The following is a 21,054-nucleotide window of genomic DNA, read 5'->3' as shown; positions in this document are numbered from 1 at the left end:
CCAGCTTGGAGCACCATCTCGACAATTTGAGTTGGACGGTTGAAGGACCATTGAATCGACCCAAGATGGCCAGGTTATTGCTAGAGAATCAAAGTGACCTGGATTTGTCATTAAGTTTTAAAATGGCATGCAATTACTGTTTGGAGGATAAAATTAGGGAACTATGGCCACGAATCAGAGAAGAACGGCAGTTAAACTGTTTCAACACACAAAAAAAATTGAGTGTTTCTTTGGAGTGAAAATGGTGTACTTTTTAAAAACACCTATATAACACCTAACATTTTCACATGAATAACAAAAACGGTGTTATATTGGTATTTTAAAGGTGACCATTATCTACGAAAAAAAGCTTAGTTAATAAAGGTGTAAAATCTATCTGGAATTACTCCTTTTTCTTCGGAAAGGGTGTTATAAGGGCAGAAGTAAATAGATTATAAACAAGAAGTTAATATCTCTGGGCGCGTTATGAAAGTTGAGATTCCCGCTCCTATTCCGCGGCAGCGCACAAATGGCGTAGCACCTAGCGAACCACTTGACATGTACCTATCGTATCTAGTGTCGCGCCGCTCAGACAAAGTAGTGCGGGTTGTTGAAGGTTTAATCGACGCGCATGCGTTCTAAAGGTAATTTCAATCAGCTGTCTGCTGTGAGACTGTAACAGTATAGCCTAGGCCTAGTACAAAATCTGTGAAGACTACATGTGATTGCCTATGAATGTGATAAAATAGTAATAAGAAAAATGGATAAGGAATATGATTATGACGAATTCGTGAAACAAAAAGATCAACGTAAAACAATACTACAATGTTGGGAGAGCCAAGGACGTTTGAAAAATTTTGTTTGAAACATGATGCAAGAGTATGAGGTATTATTCGTAGGTTTCAGATAAAAATTGCACTGGGTCGATACCGAAGGCGAAACTAAAATCGTTTTTTACGCGGCATTATGAAACTAATTACAGTTTTAGACTAGTATTTTAATATAATTTACCATAATTCAGCTATTACCCGCACTACTACGGCGCCATTTTCCATCACGTAAGCGCGGCTACCAATGATATTGCCCTAAATTTACTCCCATGATGCTCAGTAATTTGTACTGCTTTCCAATATCTCTTGTCGCTTCTATGACGTCATGCGAACATCCTATTGGTTACAAGCAAGCCACGTGATACTCGATACTAATTTTACATAGCATGCAGGCGGGAAGGTATGATTGACTTAAAGCTAATAACTTTTTGATATCTATTTACTTTTGATTCCATTTGTTAAATCTGCATTAAAAATTAATCTATCGTTAAATAGCATCGAAAATTTTATAATCATAAAAACTCACATTTTGGCTATTTTCGGTCCAATGGGCCAGCATCATAAGTTTAAGGTTTTTAAAATGTTTTGCAAACTGTGCGGAAACGGGCTATAGGCTTTTAAGGTGTGAAAAATGAAACTCTGCGGAAACAAGCGACCACCGGCGTTCTCTACTACGGTTTTAAAAAGCCAACAATTATATTAAATAGAAAACTTAATGTTTGCGATTCAGAGTTCTTCGTCTGCAGGATTGTGGTATCCTGGAAAAGTTCCGTAAGGACACGATTGAGTGGGAAAGGATTAAGGGCATGTTTGACACAGACCACCTCCAGGAAAAGAGTGGGACAAGACACTTGGTCATAGTGGACCTGCAAGGCGCGTTCGCCATCTTGACCATCGGACACGCTCTGGCTTTACTCGTCTTTCTTGCAGAGACGGAGAGACTCTCTAACCTCTTCTCCAAATGCTTAAAGATGCTTAAATGACCACACCCGAAGAATGTATCTCGTTTTACCACGTTATTAAAAGGCACAGTGATCATCTAATTGCATAAGTTTATAACATATGTTACATAAGTATGACACTACCTATACTACTACGAAATGCTAGAGACTTACAACTCCTACGCTTTACCTACGTCACTTCATGTCAATCTCTCAGTAACCAGTGACAAACTTATGGAACATATCGTACGAACTTATGATAATTGCTATAAACTTCTGCAATTTTGCATCAATCTTTTACCTAAAATTTCATAAAGTAATGTAATTTTTGTTGTTGATTAGTAATAAATAATAATAATAGTCCTAGCACGGGATCGACTAATCTGCGGAATGTCTGAACGTCTGAACTGCTGAAAATAGTAGAATTTCTACTATAAAATTCTTCCATCCTACCAAACCGTAAACTGTCTGATCCTTTTTGACTATTTAGCTGAAATGCCGAATTCTGAACAGTGAACATTAAAATTAAAGTAAGAGATCGTCTGAACCTTTTTGACTATTTTGCTGAAATGCTGAATTCTGAACCGTGAACTTTGAAATTAATGTAAGATAGAGACCGTCTGAACTTTTTTGACTATTTTGCTGAAATGCTGAATTCTGAACCGAAATTAATGTAAGATAGAGACCGTCTGAACTTTTTTTGAATATTTTGCTGAAATGCTGAATTCTGAACCGAAATTAATGTAAGATAGAGGCCGTCTGAACTTTTTTGACTATTTTGCTGAAATGCTGAATTCTGAACCGTGAACTTTGAAATTAATGTAAAATAGAGACCGTCTGAACTTTTTTGACTATTTTGCTGAAATGCTGAATTCTGAACCGTGAATTTTGAAAATGAAGTAGAATGGAGACCGTCTGAATTTTTTTTGACTATTTTGCTGAAATGCTGAAATTCCGAATTCTGAACCGAAATTAATGTAAGATAGAGACCGTCTGAACTTTTTTGACTATTTTGCTGAAATGCTGAATTCTAGATCTCACTAATAAAAGCAGAATCTACAAAAATTATGAAATTTATGCTAATAATATTTGAAAAGGTGGATTTTAATTGAGAAAAAATTAGGAAAAGGTCCCATTTCATTTGTGTTCTAAATGAAATAAGCATCTAAATTCTGAAAAAGGTTGATTTTAATTGAGAAAAATTTCAGAAAAGGTCTCATTTTATTTGAGTATAAAAATTTCAGAAAAGGTCTCATTTTATTTGAGTATAAAAATTTTGGAAAAGGCAAATTTTAGTTGAGAAAAACTAGTTAATTAAAAACCAATTAGTGCCTTTTTCCCAAAATATCGAATTAATGCTTTTTTTAGAAACTAAAATATCGCTAATGTAATTTTCGCAACTTCCCGCTTATATTCTCCTTTTCCTTATTTTTGGAATTTATAAAATTTTCTTCTCACAATAATTTGGAAATTTCTCAGATTACTTTACCAAAAATGAATGGTTTTGGTAAATTCTGTATGTCCTAAAAATACCATAGCTATACTTCTGTCAACAGTCCTTGAAGTTAATTTAGTTGCCCACCCCCCGGCATATTATCAATTCAACATTTCAGCAAAATAGTCAAAAAAATTCTGACGGTCTCTATCTTACATTAATTTCGGTTCAGAATTCGGCAATTCAGCAAAATAGTCAAAAAAAGTCCGAGACGGTCTCTATCTTAAATTAATTTCGGTTCAGAATTCGGCATTTCAGCAAAATAGTCAAAAAAAGTTCAGACGGTCACCATTCTACTTCATTTTCAAAATTCATGGTTCAGAATTCAGCATTTCAGCAAAATAGTCAAAAAAATTCAGACGGTCTCCATTCTACTTCATTTTCAAAATTCACGGTTCAGAATTCAGAATTTCAGCAAAATTATCAAAAGGTTCAGACGGTCCCTATCTTACATTAATTTCGGTTCAGAATTCAGCATTTTAGCAAAATAGTCAAAAAAGTTCAGACGGTCTCCATTCTACTTCATTTTCAAAATTCACTGTTCAGAATTCAGCATTTAAGAAAATTAGTCAAAAAAGTTCAGACGGTCTCTATCTTACATTAATTTGAAAGTTCACGGTTCATGTAATGCCAAAAATAATTAAAAACCTATGGAAAAAGGGGTCGCACCCAGGAATGGTAATCGGTGATGCTGGACGTCACTGAGTTCCTCCATGGCCTACTCCTTTTTAGCGTGTTGCCTTCTGCAGGGGTTTTACTCGTGATTATTAGGGTTACTATTGTTATGGTTATAATGGACACTCTCCCCATATTTGATGGTTGCCTTGACAAAGGTGTTTTTCACGTTGAGAAACGCTATCCCCTTTACATACTTTCAAAACCTATTTTCTATTTTTATCAAAGCAACTATATTGCCAATGCCTCTGAGTTTTAAAGTTAAAAATATATGGTTAAGGATTTATCTATTGTGAGTTTTACTTTAAAATGATTGACATGTTTACGACATTTTTGAAACTACTTCCAACAATGTAAAGCTACTTCCCGAGCACTTATCTTAACAATTACTATATGGTACGACATGGTACGAAAACATATAAACTAACCAGGTGATGGTGACGTACAAACTTAAGACCACGTGATATTTTCGAGGAGAGACTAAAAACATGTAGATGAAAAAGAATAAGAAAAGAAAAACGTTTTTTTTTAAAAGAGGCGAAGAGAGCACAACTCCAGAGTGTGTAAGCGAAGAGTAACAAGAAAAAAATGTATGTCGGTCCGAGGGTAAAGGTTGGCGATATAGTACCCGAGAGGACGGATGGAGGATTTCGCTGTTGAGAACTTCGTTGGGTCAAAGACGTTTGGAGAATCTCTCGACTAAAAGCAAGCAAGACGATCGAGTCATTGAGATGCGCGTAAACGTGTGTGTGCGTGTGAATAAAAACAACTATGAATTCGTACCACTGGTCGGTCAAACATGGGTCGCTCCCATGAACAGATAAGTACTGTATGTTTCACTTTAAATATAAATATTATTAAAATATCGAGGAAGTAGTTGACGTAAGAATAATTACTGTTTTAAATTTAAATTCTATATCAGATTTAATATGTTAAATGTATTAAAGGGTAGTGGGTAGAATTGAAATTTATTATGAATAACTTTGATGTTAATTGCATGCTTTACGAATTATAATAATTAAAAAGAGTCATTGGTAACAGTTGCAAAATTTTGTTTCCTAAGCCTATTTATTCCCTAGACTGAAAAGTATAACTCGCTAATCCCAATAGTGAAAATTACGCGAGGCAACCCGGAGTTTCCATTTGTAACTTATAACTAAGAGTATTATGGTTCAGGATAGGAATTAGTTAGTGGTTAGTTAATGGTACTTTAACTATAGCTAAGTATAAATTGGACGAACTATTGAATACGTTAGTTAAGTAAGATTAAAATCGTTACAAAAATGGGGGTCCGTCCGGGATAGATCTGTTTTGATTGGCTAATTACTTAATTAAGCATAGAAAGATCGAAGTTTATTACTCATTGACGATGGTGATGCTATCTACCTGTTATCAATAGTGAATATGAGTTTTGTTTTTGCAATGTCCTATGAATCCTTACACTCGTTTTAGCGCTGAATTAAGTTCTGCATTAAAGAGAAGTAGAGAAGAAAGGTACGAACTCCGTTTAGTTCGCCGTTTATGTCCACCAACTGTCCCTGTCGTAACAATGCCTAGATTAGTAAGAAGTTTACCAGGTTCTCGTAGTGGTTCTCCCACTAGATCAGTAACAGTAACAACGCCTGTTAATAGTACTATAGACACAGGGGGCCCTGTTAATGTTGCACTTCCACCCCAAGTTCAGACTACACCTAACCCTACACCCCCCTTACAAATAACTTCAACGCAAGCTCCCAGCACAAGTGCGCAAAGTAGTGTTCAACCGGGAACTGGTAATGTGGTCATAAGTGGAAACACTTTAACAACAATTTTAGACAGATTGGATCACTTAGCTAGAACACAGCATGATATGCAGGTTTTGATTGCGCAACAACAGGCAGCAATGAGTGGTCAACAGTCCACGGTAATTAGTGTTCCCCAAACCGTTCCTACAACACTACCCTCTTTACCATCCGTACCCTCCTTTAGCAGTGCAGGACCCACTATTTCACTGCCTCACCCCACTGTAACCCCTGGTGCTAGTGCGCTACCCCAATTTCCCTCAGTATTTCAATTTTCTTCTCCCTTGGCCACTCCCACTTTTGAAGGAAATCCAGTGGACCCAGGTCCAAAAGAATTTTTGAGACGAGCAAAACAAATGCTGTTAATGAATAATATATCGGAGGATATATTTGTCCAAAGATTTGTACCTTCAATGCTGTCTGGCCCCGCGTGGAGTTGGTATCAAACGGAATCGCCGTTTTTATCATGGGATGATTTTGAAATAAGAATGAAAAGCGCATTTGAAAGGGCTTCAAATGATGAATACTTAAAAGATAAAATAGCTGAGAGAGTACAAAAACCACAGGAAACTGTTAGTGAATATGCCACAGTGATCCAAAAATTATTTGGGCAGTTAAATACCCCTTTAGAAGCCAGAGAACAAGTTCGCCTACTCTTTCGCAATTTACGCAATGAGTTAAAAATTCATCTCGCGACAAAAACATACTTAACCGTTCGTGATTTTTTAGATGATGCGATGCAAATAGAAAAATATGCCTTAAAATCTAAACCACATAACATAGTATCATCTACCAGTAAATTAGGTAATGAAAAGAGTACTATTTTCAATCCTCGTTGTTTTCTGTGTGAAAAACCGGGTCACATGGCTCCAGATTGTCCTCATAGACAAATTCAAAATAGTAAACCTCAAGAAGGGAAATCTATGAGTAACATGAGATGTTTTAAATGTGCCCAGAAAGGACACAAAGCTAAGTTTTGTCCCCTTAAAAAGAAGAATTCAAATTCGGGAAACGGGGAAGGGAGCGGGACGGGAGGTGCCAATCCGCCCGCTCAGCATTCTTAGAACAAAAGGGATCTAACACGGAAAGTGAAAGGGCAGAAATAATTAATAATAATCAACATAATATAACTAAGCAGGATTTTTTAAAAATATATTTAGGATCTCTTCCGTGTTTGGCTCTATTAGATCCTGGTTCTACTCATACAATTCTAAATAGCAATTTAAAAAGTTTAATAGAAAAACAGGGATATCAAACAAACAATAAATGTTCAGCTTTAATGCAACCGGATGGGTCTTTAGTGTCAATAGAAGGAACAGTTTCCTTACCAATTGGGTTACCAGGGAAAAATATAACATCAGAAGTTTCATATGTACCAAACTTAATGTATGAATGTATATTGGGTCATGATATAATATCTTTGACAGGAATGAGTGTCAATTATGGGAAAGGGTACTTCTGTTGGCCAGAGGATGAGACTAGCATGGTTAGTTTTAGTAAAGAGAAAACTGGTGCTAGTGTGAACTCCATTTGTCATGCCTCTATAGACAGAAGTCGATCAAACCGTCATATTGATCATGATGGAATTAAGCAGGCCCTGGAAAAGGTCTCCCTTGAGTTAAATGAAAAACAGGTTTTAACTTCCTTGGTTTCTGAATATGATTATATTTTTTCTACTGTTCCCGGTCGTACGACCAGAGTCGAACATTATATTGACACTGGAAACCATCATCCTATTGCGGTTGCTCCATATAGATTTTCCCCAGCAAAACGTGCTCAAATTGATGCGATAATAAATGATATGATTGAACAGGATATCATTGAACCATCCGAAGGTCCATGGGCTAGTCCTTCATTTCTTGTAGAAAATAAAGATCGTTCATCCAGATTAGTTATAGACTATCGAAAATTAAACGCAATAACTCGCAAAGATGTTTATCCTCTCCCAAGGATAGATGATATTCTAGATAGTATAAATGCTCCAAAATATATCACCACACTAGATATTAAAAGTGGTTATTGGCAAGTGCCTTTACACCCAAACGATCAAGATAAAGCAGCACTAATAACTCACAGAGGATTGTTTAAACCGAAAGTTCTTATGTTCGGTTTAACCAATGCTCCCGCCACCTTCCAGAGGATGGTGAATAATTTGTTTGGTGACTTAATACACAATGGAGTCTGTGCATATTTAGATGACATTGTTATCGCATCAGCTGATTTTGCTTCCCATATGACAACGTTAGAAGAAGTCTTTTGTCGCTTAGCAAAGGCCGGACTTACAATAAAAGCATCCAAGACACAATTCTGCCAGAAAGAATGTCGAATTTTAGGACATATTGTTAATGAAATAGGTATAAGCGTCGACCCCGACAAAACTGCTACTATATCAAATTTCCCAACACCCCGTACAGTCAGACAATTACGTCGATTTATGGGAATGGCAAGCTATTACCGAAAATTTATTAAAAATTTTGCTACTATAGCTAGCCCTTTAAATTTACTTTTACACAAAGATCAGCCCTGGCAGTGGAAAGATGCCCAGAAGGAAGCCTTTACAACTCTTAAAAGTCACCTGACAAAAGCGCCAATTCTAACACCACCCGATTATAGTTTACCTTTTGTCATTCACACTGACGCGTCGAATACGGGTTTAGGAGCAATCCTTTCCCAGGATAAAAAGGGGAAAGAACATGTTATTCAGTTTGCTAGTCGTTCTCTTAGTACCGCAGAACAGAAATATTCGACAACGGAACGTGAATGCCTTGGTGTATTATGGGCTATAGAGAAATTCAGACCATGCGTAGACGGTTCAAAATGTACGGTATATACCGATCACAGCGCGATTAAATGGTTGCACACTGCACCTGACCCAACAGGTAAATTTGCAAGGTGGATTTCTCGCTTGCAAGCGTTTGATTTCAGTATCCATCATATTCCTGGAAAATTAAACGTGGTCGCTGACACCCTTTCTCGCGCTTATGAACCGCCTTCAGTAGATGGATATACTGCTGCTATTAAGCCAGTTGACCCCATAGTACAATTCGATCTTGAACAATTAAGAGAAGCACAGCGACAAGACAAATACTTAGGCGCCCTAATCAAGTATTTAGAAGATAATATAATTCCCCAGGAAAAGGAATTGAAAGAATGGGTGGAAAAAGAAGCTCCTTCGTGTGATATTCGGGATTTAATTTTATATAAAGATATTGATAAATTAAGAAATGGATGGGAGAGTTATCGCATTATAGTACCAGAGTCATTAAAAGCTCGTATTTTGCATATTCATCATGATATTCCCTCAGCAGGCCACTTGGGAATTAAGAAAACTTTAAATAGGATTAAAAGCCAATATACTTGGCCAGGATTAACCCTAGATGTGATGAACTACGTAAAATCATGCACAGTTTGTCAAGCCTATAAAGTACCTTCGCAATTGCCAACAGGCTTGATGAAACCGAGTGCTATAGCAGAACCATTCGAAGTAATTTCAATTGATCTGAAAGGTCCCTTCCCACGAAGTAAAAGGGGATACAAATACATCTTAGTAATAACCGATTATTTAACAAAATGGGTAGAGCTTTTTCCCTTGCGCAGTGCTACTACTCAACCGATTATCAATCATTTGATTGACGACGTTTTCTCGCGTTTTGGGTTGCCTAGTTGTGTAGTGAGTGATAATGGGTCACAATTTATTTCAAAATTATTTAAATTGGTGTTCGAAAAATTACAAGTGAGACAGAGATATACCTCCCTGTATTCACCCCAAAGTAATGGTTTAGTTGAACGGTATAACCGTACGGTAGGAACCATGATTGCATCATTTATTCGTAATAATGAACACCGGGATTGGGACCGGTATCTATCTCAATTCGCAATGGCCAACCCAAGAAACTACTGGAACCACAACCGCAAAACTTATGTTCGGTCATGAGATTAGAACAGCCAGTAGTTTAATAACACCCAAAAACCCAGATCACTTCTCTGATCCTGAAGTGCAAAAGTTCTATGGTTTGCGTGCTATTCCACGAGTACAAAAAGCTCTGGAAAAGGCGAAGGAAGAGATCAAGAAATCTCAAGCAAAACAAAAAGCTTACTATGATAAGCATCATAGATCTTTTGAATTTTATTTAGGTGATATGGTGTCTAAAAAGACTCATTATCAGTCTAGAGCGGCGGATGATTTTACCGCTAAATTATCTAAGAAATTTGAGGGACCATACAGAATCACTCAAAAACTTTCCCCACACACATATAGGCTAGAGCATCCTAGTAGCCATAAACTTTTAAAAGGAACTTACAGGGTGTCCCAATTAAAGCCATATGTAGAAAGGGAGGCTTTTATATTGCAAGATGAGGATCTCTGCATGCCTGATAATAATGATGATGGAGAGGACACATCGAAGGATACTCCTTCCATCCACGACCATGGAGGTCGTATTTTGCGTCCTCGAGACCCAGTCACAAAACGGGTTGTTGTCAAGATATAATAATCTTATTATTATTAGCTCTTGGTTGCTTATCCATTTGGATGAGTGTAGGAATTCATGTAAATACATTAGCGCACATGTACATAGCATTATGACGTCGTCTTTATTTTTCTATTTCTAATTATTTTATTGATTTTTATGCGGTCTCACGTGGACGTTGAGACATTGATCTGGGGAGAATTGTAATGCCAAAAATAGTTATAAACCTATGGAAAAAGGGGTCGCACCCAGGAATGGTAATCGGTGATGCTGGACGTCACTGAGTTCCTCCATGGCCTACTCCTTTTTAGCGTGTTGCCTTCTGCAGGGGTTTTACTCGTGATTATTAGGGTTACTATTGTTTGATGGTTGCCTTGACAAAGGTGTTTTTCACGTTGAGAAACGCTATCCCCTTTACATACTTTCAAAACCTATTTTCTATTTTTATCAAAGCAACTATATTGCCAATGCCTCTGAGTTTTAAAGTTAAAAATATATGGTTAAGGATTTATCTATTGTGAGTTTTACTTTAAAATGATTGACATGTTTACGACATTTTTGAAACTACTTCCAACAATGTAAAGCTACTTCCCGAGCACTTATCTTAACAATTACTATATGGTACGACATGGTACGAAAATATATAAACTAACCAGGTGATGGTGACGTACAAACTTAAGACCACGTGATATTTTCGAGGAGAGACTAAAAACATGTAGATGAAAAAGAATAAGAAAAGAAAAACGTTTTTTTTTTAAAAGAGGCGAAGAGAGCACAACTCCAGAGTGTGTAAGCGAAGAGTAACAAGAAAAAAATGTATGTCGGTCCGAGGGTAAAGGTTGGCGATATAGTACCCGAGAGGACGGATGGAGGATTTCGCTGTTGAGAACTTCGTTGGGTCAAAGACGTTTGGAGAATCTCTCGACTAAAAGCAAGCAAGACGATCGAGTCATTGAGATGCGCGTAAACGTGTGTGTGCGTGTGAATAAAAACAACTATGAATTCGTACCACTGGTCGGTCAAACATGGGTCGCTCCCATGAACAGATAAGTACTGTATGTTTCACTTTAAATATAAATATTATTAAAATATCGAGGAAGTAGTTGACGTAAGAATAATTACTGTTTTAAATTTAAATTCTATATCAGATTTAATATGTTAAATGTATTAAAGGGTAGTGGGTAGAATTGAAATTTATTATGAATAACTTTGATGTTAATTGCATGCTTTACGAATTATAATAATTAAAAAGAGTCATTGGTAACAGTTGCAAAATTTTGTTTCCTAAGCCTATTTATTCCCTAGACTGAAAAGTATAACTCGCTAATCCCAATAGTGAAAATTACGCGAGGCAACCCGGAGTTTCCATTTGTAACTTATAACTAAGAGTATTATAGTTCAGGATAGGAATTAGTTAGTGGTTAGTTAATGGTACTTTAACTATAGCTAAGTATAAATTGGACGAACTATTGAATACGTTAGTTAAGTAAGATTAAAATCGTTACATTCAGAATTCAGCATTTCAGCAAAATAGTCAAAAAGGTTCAGACGATCTCTTACTTTAATTTCAATGTTCACTGTTCAGAATTCGGCATTTCAGCAAAATAGTCAAAAAGGTTCAGACAGTTTACGGTTTGGTAGGATGGGAGAATTTTATAGTAGGAATTCTACTATTTTCAGCAGTTCAGACGTTCAGACATTCCGCAGATTAGTCGATCCCTCATAGGACCGCGTAAAATAACTTAAATTACCATATTTCTGTATTTGTTGTTAGCCGGTTCCAACACGAACCAGGCAGTTTGTAGTACGACGCCGAATAGAAACATGTTAGCTGTCACTAAGAGTCGTTATTAATGAGACTGCGTTGTAATTAATATGCTAGCAGTCAGAACGAATAAGAAATGTTACATGGTGTCAGACTGACGAATCTATACGCTTTTATATTTTCTTCGCTCACTCCGAAGGATGGGAGGATTAGTTGCGCCTTAAGGGAAATGTGGATCAAAATTAGAGATCGTTCAAACCAAGGTTTCTCTTGTTCGAGGAAGCGTCTGCAGCCAAACCAAGGTCAGACTCACAGAAATTAGCGTTGCTGTTACCTGTCGCGGGACAAGTGGCAATTGATGTATTCGATTCGTCAACTCTAAAGAACTTTGACAACACTATAGCGGTTAGAAGCCCATTCAATCCCGAAGGAACACGAGGTACATGGAGAAACACCTCGACCCTAAACCTTTGTCAGAAGATGAACGCCGGTTTGGCAAACTATACCAGGAATGATACGGTCAACTATACTTGGATCTTTTGCAAAAAAAGGGGCAGAGTCAAACTCCGTTGACTCCCATTTGGGTTCAATCCACGGATAAATTCAACTGGAAAGCCATCAATTTTCCCATAGGTATATCCAGAGCATTTAATAACCCATGTAACAAAGAATCGGCGATAGTCTGTCGAAAACCAGGTAGGCCTAAATCTTATTTTAGGCCTCGTAAGTCAACTAACCCTAACAGCTAAACACTTTTAATTTATACTACCAGGTTGCGAAGCAGGTATTCTGCCACAATGGCCAGTTTGCTATTGGATGCATTCCGAACGCGTGACGTACGCGGACGCGGAAAGGAGTTGCAGAACGGAGAAGCAATCGCCCGTTCGGTTAGCCATGGTACACAACGCCGAGATACTGGAAATATTATCCAGGGTAGTCAGGGCCAACCAGGTATCTGGTTCAACGTGGTTGGTCATGAACGACAGTGAAATAGAGGGTGTTTGGAGATACTCCGACGACACCTTAGATGTTGAGAAACTAGGGTTGAAAGGCGAAAAAAACGGAGGTCGTACCAAAAACTGCGGTGCCATTTTCGGCAAACGATAGAAGTTCTTGATCGGGGATGAAAGATGTACCTTGACCTATCCTTCCCTGTGCGCAGTTGACGCAACAGCGCTCTCAGTCGATTTTGGTAATAAAAAGGTATGATACAGTCCATCAACAGTTTAGTCAGCAAACACGCAACTTATTAGAACAATGACAGAATGGTTGAAAAGGGTGCGACTTATTTCCTCACGAAATGCATGACACTTCAAAATTAAATCCAGTACCCTAGTTACGTCAGCGCAAATTAACCATCTGGTTATCATCACGCAAGAAATCTAAATAATGAAACCAAAATACGCGCATTATATAAATTTCCCGTGTTAATCATTCGTTGTAAAAATTTCAGTATAGAATTCTCGAAGCTAATAAAGAAGATACCTTTTAAATTTGATTATAACAGTTTTTTCTCTTTCCCCCAATGTATTTTTTGAATTTCTGTTCAAAGGGCCTTTTGTTTTGCCAAAATGGTTTTCGCTATACTTTGACGGGCATCACAACAGTTTGATTATAAAAAAACGTCTTGGTTTGGACCAAGGCCGAAAAAACAAACGATATGTCTGAGGTTTATCAGTTGACTGAAGTTTCAGATATTGCAATTTCTTTTTAAATTACTTTTATTCCTTTAATCCTTAATCAATATTTAATTCAATCAACTTATTTTTACTGTTAATCGATCTATTCCCTCTAAATTAATTTCAAAAATTACATATCTACGCTTTTCCAAGAATAATTCCATTTTCCGAAAACATTTTATCATGAAATTAATTATTTTGAAGGGAGTACGTGTTGGGTGACGAATATTGAATATTTGAAATATTATACGAAGTGTCTAAAAAGAGCAAGCGATCTTTGATATAACTCGAAAGGAAAATGTAAATATTTGATAGTGGATGCATATATTGGGGACGCGAATTTATACATTTAACTTCGAATATCGAAATGTTACATTTTTTTGTCGCGACTATGAAGGAAAGGTTGCACTGCAGTTTCCCTCTCCGAACTTCAAAGCTTCTTGGCCATAACTCAATCTAGATTTGGAACGTCATCACCCCTTACTACATTGTTGGCGTTACTTGTATTGTACACCGGTTACGTATTACGCGGAATGATTTTATCAGGCGTAGAGACCATTTCCGAAAACACACAGGGGCGAGGAGACCATTGGGGTATTCTTCCTTGCACCAAGGGCCATCGTCAGACGGTGCCAAAGTTCACTACAGGCGGGAGGAAAGTCAACTCGCACTGCCTCTAGCGGTGCTTCTAGGCGAGAGGGAGAAGACCCCAATGGCGGCATCGCCCCAGTGTTTTAGTTTCTCCTTATGTAATTTGTGTACGATCGGTCCATGGCAGTTCTGGTAAGGTATGATGTGTTCAACCATTTTATTTCCTCAGGAAATAACAAGTCATCGGAACTGAGAAGTATTTCTTTTTATGTAAACTTTACCCTTTCCTTTGGTTATATTTACACCGATATCATATTTTTCCAGTGCATAAAAGGAGAGCTACCTACTAAAAGAAACAAGACAGGACCGAGGTTGTTGCTTTGTCTTAAGTAGACAACATAAGTTTATAAATTAGTTTGAGCAAAATAAATTCTTTATCATAATTTCTTGACATCAGTCTTCCCAGCAACTTACAACAGATTTAAACTTTTTTGGTGCAAACTTGAAAATTTGTCAAGGCAACAAGAATTAAAACTGTGCTTCCAACTTAGTAATCATCGACACGAAATCCCTTCAAAATAATTAATTTCATGATAAAATGTTTTCGGAAAATGGAATTATTCTTGAAAAAGCGTAGATATGTAATTTTTGAAATTAATTTAGAGGGAATAGATCGATTAACAGTAAAAATAAGTTGATTGAATTAAATATTGATTAAGGATTAAAGGAATAAAAGTAATTTAAAAAGAAATTGCAATATCTGAAACTTCAGTCAACTGATAAACCTCAGACATATCGTTTGTTTTTTCGGCCTTGGTCCAAACCAAGACGTTTTTTTATAATATCTGTCCCTTCAGTCTTAATGTAATTAAAATTTGAATAATTTCATGTTTTTTGTACCGACATACATTTGGGGTTGATCTATTTCTAATAGCTTAAAGAAGTACTTAAGTATAGTTAATTATATGAACTCATATCCAATAACATAGTTTTCGAAAAGCATATAATGTTGTACTTTATATATGAAGTTAGTTCAAAAATGACAGTATTTGAAATGTAGAATAAATTTTTTTATTTGTTGTGTACACTCTAAACATATATCAATGAGAATTTTTGAGGAAATGCATCATGAGTAGAAGAGCTTGAAGACGATGTCTATATAAGCATATTGTGTTGTACTTTATTTATGAAAAGTTTAAAAACGACGGTATTTGAAATATGGAAGAAAAATATTTGTTTCGTACACTGTATACATATACAGTGTTGTCGAGATCAGACCAACAGCTTCCTTTATGTACAACCCCCAATACTGCCAACGGGTGATGTCGTGCTAAATTATACAGGGTGTAAATAAATGTTTAGAATTCATGTTTTATTGTATTTAAGTGACAACGAGTGGCAAGATACACAAAGAATACAGGAGAATATGCGTGAATGCAACAAAATATTTTAAAGCACAGTCCTACGATTAGTCTTAGAACCTGGGCCTCAAATTGCAACCTCTAAACTGTTTAGTAAACAACTCAACGTAAATATTCGAAGTGTCTACCATTGTGGTTGAGGCACTCTTCCAGATGACTGTCCGTGTCTTGCATTACATTTGCAACCACTAAACTCATGACGCATGGCAAGACTAATGGTATTGCCGTCTTAGGTACTTCTCGTCCGTTAAGGCTTGATGTAGGGGGATATGATTATGCCTGTAGTAATGCCCTTGTAAAGTGGCACGAACAGTAGAATGGCTTAGTGCAACTTCTTGTTCCACCGCTCTACTACAAGCATGAGATTGGCTTCAAAACTTTCTACGATGTCAAAGTCTGTATCCTCATTACAGACTATACAGTCTCTTCTACGTTCACGATCTTGCACTATCGAAATGACGAAAGTCCTCGCACCCAAATGTCGGTGTGGAGACCGTTCGGCATAAAGCACTACCTTTAGTTGAACCAGAGAGAATTTTACACATGTGTAAAATTCTCTATGGTTGAATGTTACCGCGACCTTCACCCAAAATAAACTTGCTGCCCAATTTTTCCTGGTTAGAATAAGTTGGCATTTTGCTAGGAAACGAGACCAACTACTGTAATTCTACTACTTAGCGACACTGAAAGCCCCTTTATATCTAAAAAGACCGGAAGTTCCTCAAAGTTGAGTTTTCAAAGATTGTCAGCTTGAGCAGCAGGTCATAGTATGTATAGTGGTGAAGGTCGCTTTAACATTCGACACGTGACACCACGGTATGTTTGGTCCTCCAATGTCCTGACCCTATAGGTCCAAACAATTACCATCCAGTTTTTCGGCTCAGCGTTGCGGTATTGCCGGTCCCATTTGAAATACAATTTCTGTAGTGTTACAATTTTAACAATACGCCTGTTAAAAAGGCACAAATACCGAAAAAAGAAACCATTGTAATAAAGGTCGGCCCCCTAACCTTAAACTATGAACAAAATAAAGAAAACATAAAGGTTTCTTTGGGAATGACTTTGAAGCAGAAGGTCCGAGTTGTCTGAGGAACCGAGAAAAAAGGCCGTAGTGAAAACTAATCGTCGTTACGTAGCAGTTAGGACCGAATTTAATTAGTTAGTCTCGTCTTTTAGCAAAATGCCAGTGTATTCAAACCAGGGAAAATTGAACATGATGTTTACGAGGATTACCCAAAACGGCAAAACCTTTGCGTGAACTAATTGAAGCCGATCCATTATTTTTAGAAAGGTACTGTTCTCTGACGAGGCTATTTAAGGATGGTACCTTAAACCTTCATAACGTGCATTTTTGGGAGGGCATTCTTGGAAACCAAATTATCGGACCCTTTTTCTTGATAAGAAAATCTCTGAAGGCATTTACTTGGACTTCCTGCGTCATGAGTTCGTTGCTTGTAAAGTAATTGAAAGACATGGACAGATGAAGAGTGCCTGCACCACAATGGTAATCACATTGAACATTTACGTTGACGTTGATGTGTACCAAACGGATTCGATTAGAGGCTGTAATTTGAGGCCCAAATTCCAAGACTTATCGTAAGACTGTGCTTTAAAATTTTCTGTTGCTCCCCCCACTTGACTGGTATGCTAGGTGGTATTTCAGTAGAAGAAAATTTATTGAATTAGGGATAGCGAGAGATGGCTAGTGATATGGCTTAGTTATGGGCTAGACGCCCTTGTTTTATTGGCAACATTATTACATTGAATGTTGCCAGATTAAATTGTTGCTGGTGATTTGGCGAACTATGCTAATGATATATTAAAATTTAAATGGAAAAGTTTCATTTTGACACATTCCTTACCCTAAAATTTTGTGTTTGGAGCCTATTAATGCATTATAGTGATAATGTAATTAATTTTAGTGTTAAATAGGAAAACATTTAGGCTGAAAGAACAACTGGCGTAGTTTAATCTTATTTTGTTATTTCAGTTAAGGGTTATCTATAGTTACCCAAAAAAAACCTGTTGTTTTCGATTAATTTTAATTAAATATGATCATTAAGTTGAAATTAACGGCTTATCTTCTTTTACTAGTGTTATTTCAGTTTATTATACGAGTTTGAACAAGAAATTCTGCAAACTTTAGAGGAGTGACTGTTTGACTCTTGCAGAACAATCACTACTTTGCCCCAAAACTTTTAAATATCACGCCTTTTCAATGGCTCTCTTTTCAAAATGGGGAAAAAAGCTTTTAAATGACAATTTAATTAATCGTAAGAATTAAACAGGAAAATGGAGGCTGGGTGAAAGATTTGTTAGTTTAATTATAAGGTATCCATGAATTTACCCAAAACACGAATCTTTCACATTCTGGGAGCACTGCCGTGCTCCCAGCCAAGTCGAGCACTGACATCCTTTTCTCGAAGCAACTCGTGGCACTTTTAAGCCCACTGTAACTTCGTGATGGGTATAGGTGAAAGTCTGAAATTTTGCTTGCCGCGAGGACTGTCAATCCTAGCTATTGTTTCCAAATTTCAAGTTCCTACCCTATATGCTTTTCGAAATATCGCAGGTGAAATCTACCTTATTTTGTCACTCACTCACTCACCGATCATCAAAATTCTAAGGTACTTCTAGAGGAGATAGAAACTTAAAATTCAGGATTTAGTTTTCATTTATTTTATAAAGCACAGAAAAATTAAAACATCCCGAATTTTTTATAAAATTGTTCTTTAGTTCTTTATTTTAAAACTAGATGGCGCTGCCGTCTTTTCAACAGAAATAGTGTGTGTTCTTGATGAAAGGACGTAATGGTCCAAAGTTAACCGAAAGTTAAATATATATTAAAGCTAATAGGAGTAGTAGTTTAATAGAAATGTGTCGTAACTGATGCTACATTCTTTTATTAGGATATCGCGTACAATCTTTATTGCATATTCTCTGCGGGTCGAAAGGGGTAATTCAGCGTAAATATGGACAAACGTTAGCGATTATATTGGCAAACGAAGTACCACGAGAGGGTCTTGTTTTAATATAACTACCGAAGTATAACGAGAGGGTCTACAAAAAGAAGTGAGATCCTAAGAAAAACATTAACATGTACAAAAATGGGCCAAGCCTCGCTTCGTGCCCTCTCCGCCGTAAAAGTTCTGAAATCCCATGTAGAGCCAAGTCTGCCTTTTGGTCTCATTCAATCGCCAATTGAACAATTATGTTATAAATTAAGTACTTTTCCTAATTAATAACCAATATTCTTTGACTCTATCATTATTATACATCTTTGTTCGTATCAAAAATATCGTGACTTGGCAAGCGCAGGTGTACATAAGGTTATGCATAACTCGCCTTATAAACTTGTAAATAGGGTTATGCATAACTCACCATATAATTTGTACATAGGGTTGTGCATGACTCATCTTATAAACTTGTACATATCCCCTCGACCATAAACGATTTAGTGAATATCCCTTCGACTTCCTTTTAATATTACTTACTTGCGATTGCCAAGTCACGATATTTTTGATACGAACAAAGATGTATAATAATGATAGAGTCAAAGAAGATTGGTTATTAATTAGGAAAAGGTCTTAATTTATAACATAATTGTTCAATTGGCGATTGAATGAGAACAAAAGGCAGACTTGGCTCTACATGGGATCTCAGAACTTTTTAGGGCGGAGAGGGCACGAAGCGAGGCTTGGCCCATTTTTGTACATGTTAATGTTTTTCTTAGGTTAATTATACTTGATTGAGTTTAATTTAACGGCTTATCTTGTTTATCTTGTGTGGATTTATTTTATAATAAAAGTTTCAATAAAATATTAACTTAAATTGCAATTACCCTAAAATTTTAATGTATGCGCTTTTGATGTATTTTAATGATCATTTAGATTAATTTGAAAGTGAAATAGGAAACTACTGTGGCTGTACGAAAAACTTGTGATGTTTTAATCTTAATTTGAGCGTGGTTCGTGAGAGTGGATTAAGCTTAAAATTTATTTGAATTTTTTACCCTATTTGCAATGTTTAGTGCAGTTTAATATTTTTGCCATATATTCATCATTATGGTACCCTAAACTTTTGGGTAGTTTAAACAGTTTATTTAAAAGTTATTTGAGCTTTTATCCAAAAATGTATATTTTGGTTTAATTTCACGTTAATTATATTTAATTGAGTTAAAATTAACGTAGGATTGTGTTTTGGCAGTGTACATTTAGGCTATAAAATGAGTTTAAATGTATACTTCACCTTAGTTGCAATTTTTAGTGGAGTTTTCGATTCTTATTTTACCCTAAACTTTTGAATTTCGCGCCTATTAAGGTGCTTTCGAGATAATTTAAATTAGCTTAAGTGTGAAAGAGAAAACATGGGGCTTTACCAACGGCTTGGTTAGATACAATCTTAATCAAGGACATCATTTAAGAGTTATCTGAGTTTTCATCCAAAAAAAATGTACATTCGGGGTTTAATTTCACGTTAATTACACTTAATTACGTTGAAATTAACTTGTCGTCAGTGCTCATTAAGCTTATAAAATGACTTTTAATAAATAATTCACCTTAACTCTAATGTTTAGAGGAGTTTTTGATTATTTCCAACACATTGCGTTAAATTTTTATCATATCCTGTGCTAGGTTTGTGGTAAAGATTATCTATACAATATGTTAATGAATGATGTTATTCTATAGTTTAGCTTGAATACCAGTAATTAAATCAAATACCTATACAATTCATAGCAATTTAAACCAATAAACAAACGGCAACGTGGACTGTGGAAATAGCAAACAACGTAACCCTCCGTTTCTAACGTGGTTACGTTGAGAGAATCTGTGATGTAAACATGAAAATTATTTGACTAATTAAATTATATAACGACACTGTCCTCCTGGATTAACCAGCACCACTGTTACTTATGAATTAAACAATCCACTGTTGGTAACAAATAGTTTATAAAATGATAACGTAACATCACAGTATAACTGATTCAATAGGACCAAAATTGTTTTAACGAATAATCTGGTCCTCTACATTGGTTTAGTTTTAAGGAATTATATCACACACCTTCACAATTAGTAGCATTTTAGTGAGATTAACAAATAATGAAACCGCGTATACCTGTCCTCAAATGAGAATGTTGAGTGAACTGCGCTAACCAGTAACCTATACACCACTCTTTTAACTGCCGTAGGAAAACACATTGAACATTTTGTGATCTTTCCTGTAATATTTTGAAGTTGAATTCATCACAGGGTGAAAACACTACCGTTGATTTCTAAACCATTAACAAATAATGAAACCCAGTATACCTCATACGTAACTCTCCGTTTCCAACGTGGTTACGTTGAGAGAATCTGTGCTGATGTAAACATGGAAATTCCTCTACATTGGTTTAGTTTAAGGAAATATATCACACACCTTCACAATTAGT

General features: G+C 36.3%; 1 protein-coding gene and 2 long non-coding RNA genes across 15 annotated transcripts in view; 1 reads left to right on the top strand and 2 right to left on the bottom strand.

Moving 5' to 3' along the window:
- Window positions 1-1,803: 1,803 nt before the first annotated feature.
- Window positions 1,804-11,982, bottom strand: LOC149668279 (uncharacterized). Its single transcript, XR_016368034.1, has 3 exons — window positions 11,922-11,982; window positions 1,925-2,051; window positions 1,804-1,848 (listed from the first exon to the last, which is right to left on the bottom strand). It is a non-coding gene; the product is annotated as an uncharacterized LOC149668279 (long non-coding RNA).
- LOC149668278 (uncharacterized) lies at window positions 11,585-13,433 on the top strand. Of its 3 annotated transcripts, XR_016368031.1 has the most exons (3): window positions 11,585-12,631; window positions 12,708-13,138; window positions 13,200-13,433. It is a non-coding gene; the product is annotated as an uncharacterized LOC149668278 (long non-coding RNA). The 3 variants fall into 3 exon arrangements; XR_016368032.1 differs by having other exon boundaries at window positions 11,585-12,568; window positions 12,708-13,433; XR_016368030.1 differs by having other exon boundaries at window positions 12,708-13,433.
- Window positions 13,434-15,253: 1,820 nt separating this feature from the next.
- Window positions 15,254-21,054, bottom strand: part of LOC149668269 (uncharacterized) — a 142,872-nt gene continuing 137,071 nt past the window's right edge. For 2 of the 11 annotated variants that reach the window (XR_016368001.1, XR_016367998.1), the window contains exons 3-4: window positions 20,933-21,041; window positions 19,455-20,844 (exon numbers count right to left, since the gene is read on the bottom strand). The gene's annotated coding sequence lies outside the window, so the exon portion shown is untranslated. Of the gene's footprint in view, window positions 15,536-19,454; window positions 20,845-20,932; window positions 21,042-21,054 lie in introns of those variants that run through there. The other 9 variants (XR_016368003.1, XR_016368000.1, XR_016367997.1 and 6 more) reach the window with 6 other exon arrangements.

Source organism: Phalangium opilio, unplaced genomic scaffold, assembly GCF_054372755.1.
Source record: "Phalangium opilio isolate 3A_F unplaced genomic scaffold, DU_Popi_V2 ptg000056l_1, whole genome shotgun sequence".
NCBI lineage: Eukaryota > Metazoa > Arthropoda > Arachnida > Opiliones > Phalangiidae > Phalangium > Phalangium opilio.
Note: the sequence above shows the minus strand (reverse complement) of the source record. Positions and strands in the feature narration are given on the sequence as shown.